Source organism: Pagrus pagrus (genome assembly GCF_965226575.1).
Source record: "Pagrus pagrus genome assembly, chromosome: 8".
NCBI lineage: Eukaryota > Metazoa > Chordata > Actinopteri > Spariformes > Sparidae > Pagrus > Pagrus pagrus.
The window spans coordinates 19802789-19819472 of NC_140192.1; the positions used below are offsets into that span (position 1 = coordinate 19802789).

At 40.4% G+C, this 16684-nt stretch overlaps 1 protein-coding gene across 6 annotated transcripts in view; it reads left to right on the plus strand.

The window, feature by feature from the left end:
* arvcfb (ARVCF delta catenin family member b) overlaps nt 1-16684 on the plus strand; it is a 221669-nt gene that overhangs the window by 49263 nt on the left and 155722 nt on the right. The gene's annotated exons all lie outside the window — the stretch shown is intronic.

Genomic DNA, 16684 nt, shown 5'->3' on the forward strand with positions numbered 1-16684 from the left:
ACCAATGACAATCAAGCCACTCTTGATATAAGAAAAATGCATCAAACAGGGAAGGGACTTCTGAAAAGCTTTTATTGTAGGGGCTAAAGTTTAAGATGTAGTTAATTTCTAGCATGGATTATCTGAGTAGTAGGAAAAGTTAATTAATGTAGTTCTTTATATCCATGAAACAGTTTTAAAGTAATTGACACAATCTCTGACATTTTAGGACTTCTTTCACAGATCCTGAGTAACTGCTGTATGTATCCAAGATCTTTTCAACAACTTTCTCGGGTTGCCATTGCTTTCACCTTCTTCCAAAGAACTGATGTTCTTGTTTCAAAGAGGTGAAGTTTCGTTGCCACCTGACAAACAATTCAGGCCTCGATGTTGGTTGCCCAGGAGCTGTAAACTGAAGTTGAACCTATTTGTGGAAGCTCTGTTTCCCAAAAACGCAAAACAAAAAAAAAACAAACAGCAAAACAGTCGGCCTTTTCTTTGGTCGCATTGACAAGAAGACTCTCTTTAGCCGCTGATTTACGAGAACGCTGAGTCGCCACAGTATGTCCCCTTTTTTTTTGCTACTGCGGTTAATCTTGTTTCTGGCAGCTCAAACTGGTCATTTGCGTAGTTTGGCTGAAGAAAACGTGGATCTCAACTCCAGGTCATGTTTTGTTTCTGTCTCAGTCTTGTACTTTATTGTTTAATGGGACTGAGCTACTGTGCTGGCTGTTCTTCAGGGAGTAGTACATCACCAGAGCTGCATCTGTGCACCTCAACCAGGAGTTACGGCCCGGCCCCGGATGAGATATCAGCTTTAAGACTTGACATGAGGGGAAGATTTAAAGACTCGCAAGAAAAAATAAAAAATCACACAAAATGGTGAAGACAGCCAGGCTCTGACATGCAGTTATTGAAAGCACTTGGAGGGGAGATTAACCTACCTCCACCGCCTCCCTCAGGCTATGATTCTCCCACAAGTCGGTGCCTTCTCTGCCTTCCCCCGGAGTGGCAGGGCTGCTGGGACAAACCGACTGAGTGAATCAGCACTATCATCTGCTGCTTCACTCCCTCTCAGCATTTTACAGTGTACAGCTTAATGTTGTTAGTTTGTTTTTATGATTTCATATTTTATTTTCTACCATCCAAAGCCCTAAAAATCCTTCCTTTATGATTCATCAAGGTTGGAATAAGTGGCCATCTGTGGGCCGAGTGTTTACAGCAGATTAGCTTTAAGAGAGGTTGAATCACGGACACACACTCTATTGCTCCTTGAGCACCCTGCAGTTCAACCAGGAGTCATTCAGTCAATGGTGTTCAAGAAGTTTATGAATAAGATAATGTGCAAATTATTTATCAAAGCAACCCAATGCCCGAATAAATGTTGGCATTGTACATTTCTGCAAACCGAGGACATGTTAAATTTGTACTTTTCATAACATACATTTTATATGTTGAATCTTAACGTAACTTAACTTAACTTAATCTTCACTAAGGTGTCACGACACCACCGTCCCCAGCTTTATGAACCATGTGAACATACTACGATAGGTATTGTAGACATGTTGATATAATATGGATCAAATGTACGAATTCAAGATACCCATAGTTTGCTGAAACCTACAATGCCAACATACAGTAGAGTACCATGATACGATTCACGACACGTTGCCCACAATAATGATAGTATCACGCTAGAGTCCTAGCTTGGTGCCTCCTTATCACACACACAGACTGACTTCCACATGTCCATGTTCATGTGTGCCATCATTACGATGTTAAATCGCCAAACTGTCAGAAAGCAGAGCAGCTCTAGAGTTAAAATGTTTAAAGGAAGGATACAACTTTGCCTCACTAAATTCTTGTTATTTAAGTTTACAGAAGTTTACACCACAAGGAGTCATGAAATATTGACTCTGGTAAATCGAGTTATCAGTGGAATCTGTTCAGAGACCTTCATGTTTTAATAAAAATATCTCTATCTGGCTCCAGTGCATTAATAATAATATTGCAAGAGGAGGCAATATAATGCTGAACTGATATTTTATCCCACCCTAATTCCCCGTATATAGTATTACAGAGAACTTGTAAAGGCAAAGTAAGGTTGGGGTTGCAGAACAAAATTATTCGAATATGACTAGACCCTATATAGTGTTCACTCTCTGAAAGAACCAGCACAACAAAGCAATGAGTCGTCCACATCCCCTTCAGGCTTCAGGTCTGTTACATCACTTATTTACAGTATAGGGACCTTTAACCTCTCGTTCTCTCTGTTAGTAGTTGCGAACACACAGCTGCTGTTTTGTGTTCGAGTGCTGTACGTATGATCATAGCTGAGTGGAATCCTACCAGGGAGGTTTTCGCTTTAAAGACCATGTTCAATGTGACCTTTCACAGTGAAACTTCAGCAGCGGCCCATCGGTTATATATAATCTTCACATCAGCCTCCACTACACCAACAACAGGTACAGCAGGTTCAGCCTGTAACCGTTACCGAGTAAATGCTAGTCAGAGAAGGTTAAGTGCACTGAAGTGCAGTTATCCATTCTGAACCCAGCCTCTTATATCAAGGTAGTTTTATCCTTGAATCCTGGGCTCTCCAAAATGGCATCGGTTTAATTAGCTCTCTGGAGCGTCTCTAAGAAAGGCCATTTTAATAGAGTGGGAATGCATATTAATCTACTGGCAAGGGACCAATTATGGTTGACTGTCACTGTGCGCGCATGTACTGTGTGGACTAATATGACCTCTCCAAACCTAAGCTCAATGATTAACCTCTCATGTTCTCAGGTTTTAGGCAGCTGAACTTTGAGATAAAGGAAAGAAACTTGTAAAGTATCGTGGCTGATGATATTTCAGCCATTTTAGTACTAATGTGGAAGCGCTTTTTAAAACTAGAATATTAAAATCCAGAATTAATACTTCTAACATAATACATTGTTTTGTATTGATGATGTGGAAGTGACTTAATCATAGCCTGTGCCCAAACTGCGTTATATACCTGAGTCAGTGGCACAGTAATAGAAGCAGGTCTCCCATCCATCATTCCTTCAACCAGCTCCACACAATGCAGAGTCAAAAGGTAGCTTCATGAGTCAGTTTCAATTGTCACTGGCTGCATAAGTTGGGTATCAAGTCTAATCTCTAGACAGGTTGAGCAGGAAGACTGTCACTAGCAGTAGGTAGTCATTGGCTAACCAGTTAGACCTCCAGTTCCCACTGGGGTCATCCAGGCCAACGTGTTCACCAAATGGCATACATTATAAATTGGCTCAGCTCTGCCCTGCACTTCAGCTGAATAGAAATGAAAATTGTCCCAGAAAGTTTTGAAGTTACTTTTCCTGACTGCTGTGTTGAATGTGCAGAGGAGGACTTTTAATAAGGCAGCCTCAGCCAGGAGTCACACAGACTGTCTCTAAGGGCCAACAGGCCCATGGCCATGAACTCCCTGCTTTCCCACTAATGCACTATTTTATTCTCTCTCTCTGTGTCGCTCTCTCTCACTGACACCTTTGAGAAGCTGCTGTTTTGGTTGCATTTGAAGGAAGTGGGACCACTGGCCCACAGCCCACTGATCTGCACTGGCCTGTTTTCCAAATAATTAAGATAGAGGAGAATTTATTAAAGCTAATTATACTTTTTTATGGTGCAGATACACACTCACTCAATATTGTTTTGGAACCACTCTTGCCTCTTTCACATTACATCTTGGACATGATTAATAAGAACACTTCCACAAGAGAATTGCTACCCCAAGTGACATTTAGACCATGTCGCTTTTGAAATGATTTCTTCCAGTCCAGTCCCTGAGCTTCAGGAAGTGTTCAAATTTTGTTTATTACTCATTTTGATTCATTCAATGTCAGAGTGAGCCTGAGGCCGCTGTTTATCATTTTATGCACTGAGGGCTATTAATGGGCCAGGGAAAACGACTTTAATAAGTTAATGTACACCAAGAGAGAAGAACTTTTTTATGACTGGATCTGGCAGCACGAATTGGTTGAGACAGAGGGTGAAATGGGTTTGCAGCCGTGCAGTCAACTCCACTCCTCAGTCGAATTTGCAATCTTTTAAGGAAATTAGAGGTTGTAATGATAAAGCCTTCAAGTTCTTCCTGTCTGCATTACTACAGTAATGAGTATCACCATACTCGTAACATGCCATTCCCAACATTTCATCCGTGGCAAAACACTTGGAGTGAAAAGAGTTTTTCAGCCTACTTTGCGCTAAATTACATGTTTGACTGGGAGAGAGTGAAACTGGAGGTGGTGTAAAGCTGATATTTGCAGAGGCTCCAGACATGAATGTGGTCGGGTTCAGTTGTAACTCTGAACCTGTGTATTTGCTGCACAGCCAGCCTGCCACTATAAATATATTCCCACTCTGTCACTGGTACCACATTAGTTAGACTATAGAAATGCTTTGGGACCAACTGTCCCATTTCAGTGGAGATGTTCGTACAGCATTGGGGCATATGTTTACCGCTGCTCTCAGTAATAATTATATCCTCCAGTGTAGTGGGGAGAGAATGTGCACTTAGCTCCAGTGGGCCCTGCTTCATGGGGGACAATTGTGGGTGTTTTATTAAATGGTTACAAATTATGGTGCCTCTACAGTAGGACTTCCATACTTAGTTCATGACACTGCCACTCTTTACAGTGTTGCAGTGGCAGTGGTGGTATGCAGATCTGGATTCTTAGTCTGCTGGCAAAAAAAGTCTGTTGGACTGGACAGGACTGTTTTTCTTATTAGGGCTTTTCGCTTTTCCACAGTCACTTCTGCCATTATGAACAGTTATAATAGTACAACCAAACAAAGACAATAGATCCTAAATAAAAAAGATATAGATAATATTTGATTTCTTTGCACCTGTGAGAGCTGGTGGTTAGCATTATCACTGGTACTAGATGCAGTTTCTCACTGGTTTTCCATGTGTCACGTTTGCTAGAGCTGACAGAGGTCTATCAGTGTAGAGTAGAGGTGCAATCAATTAAACTTCATTTTTCAAAAAGTCAAACATTTGCTGCTTCCAGCTTCTGAATTTATGGATTTACTGTTGTTCTTTGTCTCTAATGACGGTAAATGAGGAGTCTTTGTTTTTTTGATTGCTTTTGCTAAAAGCAATGTTGAAGATGTCACTTTGAGCTCTGGAAAATTGTGATGTGCAATTGATAATGAAAATAAATGTTAGTTGCAGCCTAAATGTGGACTATGTAATTAAAACCATATCTGAAGCTGTTATTAAGTTGTGGCAATGTGCTTTCTCCCTTCAACGTGTCAATTCAGCATCTCTCTGATATATAGACTGTCATCAGTATACTGTAGTAGAGTACATGCAGTATGAACTTTTACAATTATAATCTCACTTATATCACTTTTCATATTTTGCCTTGCAATAACAAAACAACAACAAAAGAACTCATTTCATCTACAACAAAGCCCACTTAAAGAAAAATACATTTGCATGCCCCATCAATGATATTCTTTACACACTGTTAACTACATCTCATTAAGCTTCATGCACGTCGCTTGTTCTGTTATTTGCAATAGTAACCACACGCTGTGGCCCAGCTTGCTGTTTATCCCGTGTGTGCATATGAGGGCGGGCAGTGCACTGTTGCCCTTGTTGTGGTGTTTTGAGACTGGATTTGGATGTGTGGTGGTGATGCAGCAGAGGGTGGCAGCAGCAGAAAACCAGCGAGCGTGACTAATCCGGGGATCTCCTGTGTGATGTGTATGGCTAGCCGTCCTTCACGCCTCCCGCTTCCCTGATGGGGGCCACACACCCACCGCCTCACACACCAATGAAGGGGGGAGTGGTGTGATTTGGAGGTAGCGTTGCATAGATCGCAGTGCAATATCACCACATATAGAGTAGTTTACACTTTCATTAACGGGCCCAGCTGGTAACCTACAAAGTTTAAGGTTCTTTTAGCTGCCTGTCACTCCACTTTGTATATAGTGTTCCTTCTCTTTCTTTGTAAAAAGGGGCACAAAGTAATGAAAATACCTCTGAGATTCTGTCCAGGCCGCTATAGACAATGTTTTGGCACATGACAAGGAATGTCTGTCCTCTGACCTCAAATTGACTTTTCAGTGTTTTTTAGACAGGTGTCATATGCTGTGGGGGTGGCTAGTGTGAGCTGGGTTGTTGCTCTCAGGGTAAATGAAGTGGCCACAGTTTACTGTCAAGAATTGAAGCAGCACAAGAATGACTATTTGCTCGCAACTTCCCTTCTCAGGTGCAACTCTTTTAGCTTGACTGTAAACTGATCTATAAAACTACATGGTGCATTTTAAATGACCAATTTCCCTACTTTGAAAGAATTCTTAAGATAATTCCAAAGAATTCAGTTTTAAAACTGAGGTTTTAATGTGTAGATTCATGATAAAAAGTCTCTAACCTCTTCTGACTGCACAGGCTACAGTCCACAGTTTGCTACAGCCCTCAGAGACCTGCTAATTCTGTTTTAATGATTCAGCTTTCATCCCGTCTGTCATTAAAAAAGTGACGGAAATGATATATGAGAACACTGAACAAAGCCTCGCCTTCTTATGTGCCAGAAGAGAGTAATTGGAAATGTGCAGCTCCTCCGTATTAATGGGATGGATTTGTTCTTATTCAGCTAAACTTCTTCTTCTCCCAACTGGCTTGAGCTCCTCCATGTTATACATGAGTGTAGGACTGCTTATATATTCATTGGTTGTATCTGACAAGATTAAAACATGTGATCCAACTGAATCAATTTTTTTTTTTAAACAAAAAAGTTGTCAGACAACAGACAGGTAACAGACGTTCAAGGCTCAGTTCAGATGCAGGATGTTAGTTACATGGTATATGAGCTTTCGACACTGACAGTAAACATTCTGAACATGGAGCAACACCAGAACTCCTTTGGAGTCATGTTTGAAGTCCAATATTTACTCCAGTTTTTCTCTGTTTCTTTCTCCACCAACTGCTCTGAAAAATATCTCTTTAGTAGCAAAATGCTCCACTATATTCGTCAACTAGTTGTTCACTTTGTCTGTGGTTTGGCGCTGGACAGGTAGCACATTAAAAGAGCTTTCTCTGAAAATTCTCGGTGGGCTTTCTACAACATGTTGTTCATCCTTTCCTGCTGTTTTCATTCCCAACTCATCATATACAGAGGCTTGGTCAGTGGCCCAACACTTCAAACTACGATGCTGTATGTACTGTCAAGTGTCATCTCTGGAGGCGGCAATATCATAGTAATGTGAGGAATGAGAAAAATCTACACTGGGAGTTGGCACAGATGGTTGGTTGACTCGCATATATGACTTCGACCCAGGAGACCAGTGTTTGAGTCTTGTACAAAAAAAAATGTAGTTGTTTTGAACTTAAAGGACCTATTTGTAAAAAGTTTATTTTTGAGTCTCATTCCCAGTTTGTCAAATGAATAAAAAAAAAAAAAAGGTTTTGACAAATTGGGAGTGAGACTCAAAAACCCCCCCCCCAAAAAACCATATATATATATATATATATATATTTACAAATAGGACCTCTAAGCTACATAGTTATTTTAACCCCAACCATGATCTTTTCCTAACCAAGTAGTTTTGGTGCCTAAACCTCAACAAACTACGACATTTTACAATGTTAACAGTCCAAAAATGTGCAAAATGTTTGTCAGCAAGATTTATTTTTAAATTCTAACAGGACGCTGCATATTTATTGTTGCTAACTTGACCTCCTAGTTTGGTGCTTAGGGCCACTGAAGTGGCCATATCTGACGAGTTGGGAGTGAGAACATGTTGTCGACTGATGTAGACATTCTCAAAGTAAACGTACAAACGAAAAAAAGCAGTGTGAGTGGGTTTATTGCTTTTCCTTGAGCAGCGAGCTTCTTTTGAAAGTACCAGTGGGCCCAGCTCCATCCCTTTTCTTTTTCACAGTTTCTTTGTAGACGGAGCGACCCAGTGAAGCCAGGCCAGAATAAATCTCTCTGTGCTGACTGTGCCCATGCTGACTCCAGATACAGCCTGCTACCTTCATGCTTCTTTATATTGTAAATCTGAAACCCAAATATCACTTTCTTCCACCAGCTGAACACTGTGTGCTTTCATCTATCACAACAGCCCTGGATTATTTATGCGTGTCTGTGGGTTATACATTTACTTTTATCATGGTATTTTGGTATAATAAGCTACCTCAGTATGCGTGTGTGTGCTCAAGCATATATACAATGTGCATATGTGAATGTGTTTGCAGTGTGGGTTGATAGAGAGAGGAAGGAAAGGAGTTCAGCCTCCTGCAAGCTTCGGAAACACTGTACTGGAATGTTAATCGGTATGACTGGTCGGCCTCACAGATAACACACAAGGCCACTTTTAATAAACCAGAGATCAGGATGTCCCACCGTCTCACCCTACTGAGTCAAGAAAGAGAAAGACAGTGTGTGTGTGTTTGTGTGTGTCTGTGTGTATGTGTGTTAGGAGGCGTGGGGAGTGGTGTTTGCTGGAATCTCTCCGTTTCCTTTCCTGCCTCTCTCCCACACATCTCATTGTCTCATAACAAATAGAAAAACAGAAATATTAGAGAGTGTGAGGTGATTCACGGGGAGACTCAAAGCGGATGTATTATTAAGACTGGAGCGGCAATGTTTTGAAGTTATGCTAATGGAGAGCCTCTCGGTGCTACAAATCTAACCGTCATTTGAATCATTTCGCCGCCCGCACCCTCCTCTTCTCCCCCTCCTCACCCGTTTTTTTCATTTTTTTCCCCCCATCTTACCCATTCGATGAGAGTCACACATTCAAGGGCGCAGCGTTGGCATGAAGCCGTGCACATGCTGTTTATGGGAGGTGATGGTAGATTAGACAGCCGCTACAGAAAGCTCAACACAGACCTCTGACCGGAGGCTTCTCCTCCCACATGTAACCTATAATAAAGAGCTAATTTTATGTTCACCTCCTCCTCCCTTACATATATATATATTTCTCTATCAAACAAATACAGGATAAAAATGTAGATATCTTAATGGATGCATGGATGGATGGATGTATTCATTACCCCACATAATCTCCCCTTTGCATCCAAAAGAACCAAAAGAGTTTTGGTATCTTTATGATAAGTTTATTTTTAATCTTGTAAACATTTTTCCATCTGTGTGTATTTGTGTGCATTGTTATTTAATATATAATCCAGTAAACATCAAGTAGAGACTCTGATACTGGGCAGTGAAATTATATAAACAATTTAAGGGCAATTTCACACACTGAGAATTGTAAAGCATGAATGTACCCCAGACTTTTTTTTTCTTGATAGATCCGGAGTGCTGCTGAAACACCAATTAGAACATGAGGCACTAAAACGCTCCAGGATGATGCAATTACTACTTCTGAATAATTCATGCATACTGGAGTCTGATCAAAACATTTTGTTAGAATGGATTCAGGTTAAGCGCATCAAACAAACTGCACCATATACATTAAGGTTGATGTTGACTTATGTGTTGTCTTGAAAAAATAATCAGTAAGATTTTGTAATTAATTTCAAAGTCAACAGGGAGCCAGTGCAGGGTTGCCAGGATCTGTGAAATAATGCATGATCTTGTCTCTTTGCTGCAGATAAAACCCTGGTGGCTGAGTTTTCCTAAATTAACTGTAAACAGGATAGAGATTTTTTTTTGCAGAGGAAACAGTTTCCAGGTTTTAGAGAGAAACAGCCACATCTTTGAAATGTTTCGAAGATGCAGAATGCAAGACTGAAGTATAGATTTCATGTGTATATCTAGCCTGAAGCTGCAAGTCAGAGTTGAGATTTTTGCAACATGGGCTTAAAGTTGGAGACAGTTTCCATTCAGGTGGAGTGTAAATTTTAACCACATTTTCAGGATAAACAACCAAAGAATATGCAAATATATGCATGTTTTCACTATTGTGCAAATATCAGGGGTTTGTTCACTGAGATCAGCAGAAGGGGTGCTAATTCTCCAGTCAGGTGCCATTACAGTATACCATTGCAGAAGAAGAAGAACAAGAACAAGAAGAAGAAGGCACAATAAGATGACATCATTAAAAGAGCACAAGTCAAACCTCAAATGTTGGAACTTGAGGGCAGTTGTTAATTTGAAGAAGCCATTTTTCATCTCTTTATGGAGCTGAAGCTTTAGTTAACGTTAAAGTCACATGCTTCATAAACATTAAGAATCATTCTCTGAGTCTCTTTCCATTGCACTGTTGTATTTTGCTTCTATCGACACACCAATGTTTATCACCTGAGCCAAAACTTTTTGTGATTCAACTATTTTGTGTTATTTTTTCAAATTTTGTGCATTTCCACCATTTGCATTGTGTGAGCATCTGTGTCAATGGTTGGAATGCACAAAAGTGTCATCTGTGTAAATGTGGAAACAAAAGTAATTATGTATAAGATGACTTGAGTACAGAGCCTTTCGACAGCCCACAGTGCCATATGGAGGTTTATTCTTTTCTCAGTTATGCATCGGTGAGTGATTGTTCCCAGTTTCATCATAATGGTTTGCTTTAAGCTATGTCACTTGTTACAGTAAAGTATAAAAGTGAAGTCTAACAGTTTAGATAAAAACAGTGCTACTTCTACAACTTCTGACCGATGCCACAATAAGGCTGAAATCGTTTTGAGGGACCACCAGAAAATAAGTGCTGAAATTAAGGAAGATAACCAAGGCAATAAAAGTGTAATCATATCAAAACTGGAATTTCATGCCCCACACACACGCAGAGCCATTCTCGTGGGCTTCAGTAGTGGGGCTGTGGTCTAGTCATGGCGGTTTCTATATCATTACACTTCATACTGTGTAACTCTCTCCACACCCAGAGGCAGAATGCAATGAGTTGAAATAACAACAAAAAGAAACCGTGTTTGGACTCTAAAACCTTCTAGTGATTCCAGTGTCAATAAGCTCCCCCACATTAGATTTGGTGAGCTCCCCAAGTTGTTTTGGGGCACCAGTGCTGCTGTTATTGATTTATGAAAGAGGGCCAGGGATTATACTGTTATGGACACAGTGTAAACTCGGGGCTCAAGACGAGGCGTGCCTTGATTGTAAGTAATAACTAATATGTGCAGGAGCTTGTTTACAGATGCTGAGATGAACTGTGTTTGTGTTTACTTATTTTTTCATTCATGTATTTTGATGTCTTTGTTGTTGTTTTCAAGCCATTATTTTTATAAGCGTGTTTTACCAAAACAAATTCATAAAAGTGGATATATGCAATATTTATCCTGATTGACCTACCCCAGTTTCGCTGAAATACTGCTCCATTTTGAGAATTTCACCATCGCATGATGTGCCTGGAATGCTGTTTCAACGGTGCACTATGTAGTTTTGTGAAATAAATGTTTTATGACTAAACAAACAAACTCTTTTCATTTTCATGACTGAATAAACTGAATAAACAAACTGAGCTTAAAGGACAACACAGTTTCATACTGTTTCACTTATATATATTTGGCGGACCCTGCCACCTTTCTCGCTGCAAACAGTGTCCTGGGAACTTATTTTCCTCTGAAAACAGCTTGTTGAATCAGTTATGGAAAAAATACATATATCTGAATTTGTGTCTTTACCTCATTAAAATTGGAGTTTAGTTTAAGGTTAAAGGAATATTTGGAACATTATGGGAAATACCTGCTTTCTTATTAGAGTATTAGATGATAAGATCGATGCCACTTCCATGTCTTTATGTTAAATAAAAGGATAAAGCCAGCAGATTATTAGGATATCATAGCATGAAGATGGTCATTCCACATAAAGAGCTTGTAACTTCTTACTCCAATAACTGAGTAGAGGAGTAGGAGACTCTGCTTGTTTCCAGTCTGTTCAAAGCTAAGCCAACTGCTGCTGGCTATAACTTCATACAAATCTTCTTATCTACTGTAGCTCTAGTCAAAAAAGCAAATAAGCTTATTTCCCAAAATGTCAGACAATTTTTCTTTAACTGACATTGATAGGACAGCAATCTGCAACAACTGCAAAAAAAAGAAGGATTGAAGTGACAAAGGCAATCTGCATGTAAACTACAGATCAGGTGTGTGAGTGTATTTTTGTGTCCGCATTTGTGTGATGTGAAATTGTGAAACCCTCTCAAAGCTGTAATTTTAGAGAACAGAGAGGAAGCCCCTCTTCATGTACATGAGCTCTAATTTCAGCAAACTCAATTCTGAAGTGACCTGCAGAAATGTCCTCTATTATCTCCAGTGGAAACAACAGAACAATGTACATGAAGAGCTCTTTGTATATGAATAGCACACATATGGGTCAAGAAGGATTTTCACATTGCCATAATGATGCATTATTTGACTCACTGCAATTTGACTTCTCATCTGAAAATGTCAGTTGTGGATATATTTTGTATCACCATATTCAGATCAGCTCCACTGTTGTAGTCGATGGGTAACATGCTTCAGTGAAGGATATCTTGTTAACAGATGCAGAAGGAAGTGAGGCTATTACTAGTTTATTCCTTCCCACTGATGCATTCTTCAATAATCCACTGTCTGATCTACAGCTTGACACTTTAGATTCAAAACATGACACTATGCTGTTTTTCAGGCAGGAGCTGATTTTGTTTGATTGCTGATGGATGACAATTTCTCCCTTCACTGACCCCCAATATGTGTCCACAGCGAGACCTCCATGCTCCAAAGAGACCACACATGGAGGTGGAAAGCGGAGTTGGAGGTCGATGGAGTCTCAGTCGGTCATTGATCTCTGTCATCTCTTTCTTTTTGTTGGCTTGTAGGCTGTCTGTTGGTTTCACCCCATGCACCACAGTCATATTAGACCGGCAGGCACAGACTTAATAGGCACCATATACACTGTACAATGTTGGGCTGTTCCTGGGGAAAGTTGACAACCACATTTGGGGGATCATTGCAAAATATGTGTGAATATTTAACGGCCGATATATCGATTTATTTTATTTTCGAATATTGATATCAGCATCAGCCCCAAAAATGTAGTATCATACACAGTGTGACATGCAATGAACCTGCAAGACTGCTAACCAGTGTACTAATAGCTTAGGTTTAGCTATAAATAAAAAGAAAGCAAATGGTCAGAATGTTCAGTGGCCAATAAACACACTTTAGTTCATGCAACATGGACTGATTGTTTTATAATCAGCAATGTTTACGTCATTGAACATTTTTGCATTTCAGTTTGTAGCTTTGAAGCAGTGCTCCAATGATTTAGTGTTGCATATTACATAAAGTTGGAGGACTCGCATGACATCAGAAAAGTGTGATTCCTGCAGCATGTTCCTGTGTGTTGATCAAGCAGTTTGTAAAAAAGGCTTTCCATCAAAAATGGCACCCAAACCAAGATTACCCTGATGACATCATCACCATTATTTTCTCAGACTTGACAAAGTTCCTCCAGTGCAAACATTGATGAGTAAATTGATCTTTAACATTACTTTTAGAAAAAACAACCATCATATCATCATATCCATTTAAAAGGAGGTGACCAGCTGATATATTTGGGTCTATTTTACACCTGCTCTCCACAGTCAGATGATCTAGAACATTAAAGAGCATGAATGGCTGCTCTGAGTGAAATAGAGTAAAATGAAACCGAGGTTCTGTGACCGTAGCACCCCTGTCTCATTCTTTATCCTTCTCTCTTCCTCTGAATGAGGGAAGCGGAGTTGGGCCAGGGTTGACCGCTCCCTCTGTTCGCCCTCACCTTTATTGTCCTCCCTTTATGCTCTCGCTAAACGTCGCTGACGGCATCACCACTCACATAGATCCCCCCTTCTCTGTTGTCCTCATCCCCAAAGACCCAGAGTGGCCATCGAATGACCGGGGCATCAAAAGACAAGGAAAAACAAAGTTCGGAAGTATTAGTGTTACTTCCCCTCATCTCCTGGGATACAGAGGGAGAATCAATAGTTTTTCATTAACCTGTCTTCCTCCCTGTAAACGAGTAGGTATGGCCTCGGGAGCCAGTAAATGCTGATAGTGTTTGGGCGGGGGGGTGATATCTCTCTCCTTCACACGCACACACACACACATTTCACCTGACACACAAGCACGCTTTCCCTCTCACAATTCAACACACTTTTTTAACGTTTGTTAAAAGTATCATTTTGTTCTCATATCATTTTGAGTGTTATCGTTACGTGACATAGTATGGAGAGCAAAAAACTTTGCATATGGAGGAGGCCAGATTGGACATCATTTTAATCTTGGAGATGGGTGATCTTGTCCCATCTTAAACCAAAAGTGAATGTTGATCTATTTTAACCTACATCTGTAAATTCACTTGCATAATTTGTTTCACAGTGTTACAATCACAAAATGGTGAGGACCCAAATGCAGACACACAGAGGCAGGCGGGTTGTAAACAAAAAGCAGGCTTTAATAAGCTGATGTCTGAAAATGAGAACAAAATAATGGCAGGTGACAAAAACTTGCAAGAAAAAGGAAGGAAAGGAAAATATCAGAGTAATATAAAATTTAAGGCCAAAACAGAAAAAAACAAGGAATAAATCAGGAACACAAGACACGACCGGGGGACCTTGGAACAGGCACAGGAGCACAGGAAATGTGTGAACGAAATCAAGTGAACCAACAAAGAGTGAGGGAACAACCCAGGCTTAAAATCAAACTAAACTAACGAGGGGATGAGGTGCAGGTGGAGAGAGACAGGGAACAGGGCCAAGCTAAAGAGGCTGATTTGAGACAGGTGTGAGGGGAAAATCAAGCTGGGCAGGAACACAGGAACACAGGAGGGAAACAGGATATTGGCAACACAGACGAGCAGGAAGTAGAAAGTGAAAACAAGATGCAATAAATACAATATAAACTACAAAACAAAAACAGGAAATGACTAACAAAAAACCCAAACCACGGCACACGTATGTAACGAGTTATGTCGTATGTAACATACAGTAAGTCTACTTGTTTTAACCAAAACCATGATGTTTTCCTTTACCTAACCAAGTTGTTTTGATGGCAGACCTAACCAAATTGAGACTATTAACATTAACTGTGTGTTTTTTATGGAAATTAGCTGACTTTGTCATTTCCGTCATGACCGAGACTCGTAAAATGTGGATGGTGTGAAATGATGCATAAAAAGCTTAAAATGTGTGACCCGAAATGCAAAATGTTCTTTAAAGTGGCATGCTTTTTAACGCCATGCCATCAGAACACTTAGTTAACAAACTTTTGAGAGATTACTCTAAAGCCATTATTCTTCTTCCTGGCAGTTACACAAAGCATTGAACCTCAGCTGCAGCCTCTGTATAGAGCTCTGTGTGTTGCTTTCTCATTTAGTACATTTCTCCTTCTCTCCCTGACAAATACAGTATCTCACATCTCTGTAAACACAATGTAGCCAGTGTCTGGGAATGACCTTGCTCCTTGTGCCAACCTCCCCTCTGTAATGGATTAATCTGTTTTTTCCCATGTGGGCTTGCACACTGTGGACCATGTGTTGCAAACACAAGGTGTTACTGTGAAGCGTCATATTCTATGTTAATGTTGTTTGTTGCGCTCAAGGCTCTCGGAGGATTGGAGCTAGCGGCATGTGTTAGAACAACATCTGTCATACCTGAGTGTGGAGATGTTTTGTTGATGCACACCTGCCGCAGTTGTTGCAGCTGGCTTCGTCAACAAGTGCTGCAATGATTGAGGTGCAGCAGAGTGGGTTTCATCTTGGTATGTATGACCACCACTGCTCTCCCTGTTATCTGCCTTGTAGGCATGTCTCTACTGATGACATACACATTGCTGAACAGGAAGGCTGGCCAGTCTCTCTTTTCTGTTCCATAAAACCGAGGGGGAAAAAAACACCGAATCTCACTATGATGAGAAGCCAAACATGGAAGTGATGCTGCGGTTGAATCGTTTCTCACAGAGAAACAACTGGCGAAATAATGAGTTCAAATTATCCAAGATGAAGAACTGATTCAGAGGAGGTGATTATCACAGCCAATGAAGGCTGAAATTGAGCAAATGATTAAGAATGAATGTATTATTAATGCTTATACAGGCAGTTATGCTGCTTGTACAAAATGTTAGTCTCAGACCACAATGGCAAGCGCAATAACAAGGGATGAGGGAACCTGCTGCATTGACATGGAGCCTGCAACTCAATCAAGTGAGGAAGCTACACTGACTCACCCAGCCTGCAAGATCTACCCAAAAAACCTTCAATATTTTGCCAACTGACTAGATTTCTAGAATAGAAAAGAACCTCCGAATGATGTTGGTGACCTGCCAAAGTGGCTGGTAGAGCAGACAGATTTACTGGTCGCATCCAAAATTTATCAGCATTTGGCTGGTGGTAATTTGCTGCCCTGAAGGGAAGATGGAGTCAGGATGACTGCCATGGCATCGCCTGGATCCAGATGGCCCAAGACAGAAGGGGATGGATGCAAGCACTTTATCAGCAGCCTATGTTCCATAAGCCACTCAGAGGCTCAAGTACAAACAAAGGCAACTATATGTATGTTTGCCAAAGTTTCTCCATTCATTTCACTCTGTGCCCTGCTGCCTGTATGACAATAGTACACTCCCTTTTGAATACAGTAGTTGTGCATAGTGTTACATACTTTCTGTCGTCTTTTACTGGCGAAGAAAGTTACTTTATTCAGAGGTACAGTGTGCACCTTCAATCTCATTTTAAGGGCATTTTGAGAGACATTTATTGAACAGTAAAATAACACACTGGCACACTGATTTTTACCACTT